Source organism: Pan troglodytes, chromosome 14, assembly GCF_028858775.2.
Source record: "Pan troglodytes isolate AG18354 chromosome 14, NHGRI_mPanTro3-v2.0_pri, whole genome shotgun sequence".
In the NCBI taxonomy this organism is placed as follows: domain Eukaryota; kingdom Metazoa; phylum Chordata; class Mammalia; order Primates; family Hominidae; genus Pan; species Pan troglodytes.
The window spans coordinates 91,891,429-91,894,832 of NC_072412.2; the positions used below are offsets into that span (position 1 = coordinate 91,891,429).

Sequence of the window (3,404 nt, forward strand, 5' to 3'; positions counted from 1 at the left end):
ATGTATACATATGTAACAAACCTGAACATTGTGCACATGTACCCTAAAACTTAAAGTATAATAATAATAAACTTTAAAAAATAAATAAATTTATACGTAATTTACCATACTAAACAATGCAGCGCTAAGTGAGAAGCAACTGAAAGAACTAAGATCAAATGTGATAGTTAAGACTAAATATAGATTTGGGGAGCTTCAAGTCAACAATAAAGGACCAAGGGTTCTGAGCGGCCTCATTAATTGACGTGAGCGAATTCAGATGTAACTCAAGCTTCATAGAGGGCTTTTCAAAAATAAAAAGCTGATTCCGTGCAAGAGAGCAAAGTTGCTGCTTACTGTTCAGAGACTTACAGGTGCTTGCCTGCATTGCAACAGGGACTCATTTATTCAGCAAGACTTATATTTTTCTCTTCGTTTTGGAGAGCCTAATAAACTGTTATTAGAATTTCTCGACTGACTTTCAAAATTTTGATGTTTGAAAGACACCTTTGCAACTAAAACAGCATGAGCACGGCCAGAACAGAGAACCTTGTTATAATGGGTCTGTCCAGTCAAAATGGTCAGCGGAGGGGCCCTGTGAAACCCAGTGGTGGCCCTGGAGGAGGGGGCACACAGACACAGCAACAGATGAACCAGCTGAAAAACACTAGCACAATCAATAACGGCACCCAGTAGCAAGCACAGTGTATGACCACCACTATTAGGCCTGGTGACGACTGGAAAAAGACTTTAAAACTCCCTCCGAAGGATCTAAGAATCAAAACTTCGGAAGTGCCCTCCATACTCCAAACAAGAAAATGAGTTTGAAGATTATTTTTTGAAACGGGAGTTACTGAAGGGAATTTTTGAAATGGGCTGGGAAAAGCCACCTCCTATTCAGGAGGAGAGCATTCCCATTGCTTTATCTGGTAGGCATATCTTAGCTAGAGCAAAACATGGAACAGGCAAGAGCAGAACCTACCTCATTCCCTTACTTGAACGGCGAGATCTGAAGAAGCACAATATACAAGCAGTGGTGCTTGTTCCGACTAGAGAGCTTGCTCTACAGGTCAGTCAAATTTGCATCCAGGTCAGGAAACACATGGGAGGGGCCAAAGTGATGGCAACCACAGGAGGAACCAATTTACGAGATGACATAATTAGGCTTGATGATACAATGCACGTAGTGATTGCTGCCCCTAGGAGAATCCTGGATGTTACTAAGAAAAGAGTAGCCCGGGCGTGGTGGCTCACACCTGTAATCCTAGCACTTTGGGAGGCTCAGGTGGGCAGATCACGAAGTCAAGAGATCCAGACCATCTTGGCCCATGTGGCGAAACCCTGTCTCTACTAAAAATACAAAAATTAGCTAGGCTTGGTGGCGTGCGACTGTAGTCCCATTTGCTTAGGAGGCTGAGGCAGCAGAATCGCTTGAACCTAGGGAGGCGGAGGTTGCAGTGAGCTGAGATCATACCATTGCACTCCAGCTTGAGCAGCAGAGGGAGACTCCATCTCAAAACAAGAAGAAGAAGAAAAAAGAGTAGCAAAGGTTGATCATGTCCAGATGATAGTATTGCATGAGCAGACAGATAAGTTGCTGTCACAGGATTTTGTGCAGATAATGGAGGATATTATTATCATGCTACCTAAAAACAGTAAGATTTTACTACATTCTGCTACTTTCCCTCTTAGTGTACAGAAGTTCATGAATTCCCACTTGCAGAAACCCTGTGAGATTAACCTGATGGAGGAACTAACTCTAAAGGGAGTAACCCAGTACTATGCATGTGTAACTGAGCTTCAAAAAGTACACTGCCTCAACGCACTTTTCTCCAGGCTTCAGATAAACCAGTCGATCATTTTCTGTAACTCCTCTCAGCAAGTTGAATTGCTAGCCAAGACTTCTCAACTAGGTTATTCTTGCTTCTATATTCATGCTAAAAAGAGGCAGGAACATCAAAATCGTGTATTTCATGATTTCTGAAATGGCTTATGATGCAATCTTGTTTACACTGATCTGTTTACCCGAGGTATTGATATACAAGGTGTGAATGTGTTAATAAACTTTGATTTCCCAAAGCTGGCAGAGACCTATCTCCATCGTATTGGAAGATCAGGTCGCTTTGGTCATCCTGGCTTAGCCATCAACTTGATCACATATGATGATCGCTTCAACCTGAAAAGTATTGAGGAGCAGCTGGGAACAGAAATTAAACCTATTCCAAGCAACATTGACAAGAGCCTGTGTGTGGCAGAATACCACAGCGAGCCTGTAGAAGATGAGAAGCCTTAACAAGCATGCTTTGACAAACTACAGACGGCTCGTTTGGATCTGTGACACATCGTTTTGAGGGGAATGCTCTTCTCTTTGTGGGTTTTTCATCTTTTATTTTGGAACTATGAAGACTTAAAAGAGCTGAGACATTTTTTCTTTTTTAACTGGTGATGAGAAAAAGGCTGAGAAGAAGGAATATACCTTTTTGGTTCCACTTGTTTGCACTATGTGCTGACTGAACATTAGTTGCACTAACTACTGGTTTTTAAAATGTTTTCTGGGGAAATGGGACAAGGAAGGAAAAGGAAGGAAAAGAAAGGAGAGAAGGAGAGAAACCCTAAAAAGAGAAGAATCTTAATAAGCACACAAGTTTGTCTATGATTTCAAAATTCTCCAACAGCTGACTCTCGAGTGCATTTCAACTTCTCCTGATTACTCATCCATTTTGTAAACCTGAAGAGCTTATTACTTATTTGTGTGAAGTGCCTTATGCTGTGAGACCATTCAGAATATCATCTTTCAGACATAGCCCAAGGAATCAACAATAGTAACTCTTTCCTTTTTTCTTTCTTTTTCTTTGAAAATATTTTGTCTTTTCATTTTAGTTTCAAGTTGAAGCCTCTTCCCTTTCTACCCAATACTCAAGCCCAGGGCTGGAAGATAAAACTCATTAGTAATTTTAGACACCATTTTTTTTTCTTTATGTGGAGGAGCTGATATACAACTGCAGTTCATCCACACTGTAAATACATGTATTTTAAAAAAACAATCCTGGCTGGGCGCGGTGGCTCACGCCTGTAATCCCAGCATTTTGGGAGGCCAAGGCCGGTGGATTGCCTGACCTTCGGAGTTCACAGCCAGCCTGGCCAACATGGTGAAACCCTATCTCTACTAAAATACAAAACATTAGCCAGGCGTGGCAGCATGCACCTGTAGTCCCAGCTACTTGGGAGGCTGAGGCAGGAGAATTGCTTGAACCTGGGAGGCGGAGGTTGCAGTGAGTGGAGATTGCACCACTGTACTCCAGCCTGGGCAACAGACCGAGACTCCATCTCAAAAAAAAAAAAAAAAAAAAAAAAATCCCAAGTACAAAGTTCTTCTGGGCTGAGTAGATAAAACATCATCACTCCCAAAGCAAAGAGCAATCTAT

At 41.8% G+C, this 3,404-nt stretch overlaps 1 pseudogene; it reads left to right on the top strand.

Annotated features, from left to right (window-relative positions):
* Positions 1–470: 470 nt before the first annotated feature.
* Positions 471–2,451, top strand: LOC100613894 (probable ATP-dependent RNA helicase DDX6; annotated as a pseudogene).
* Positions 2,452–3,404: the final 953 nt, after the last annotated feature.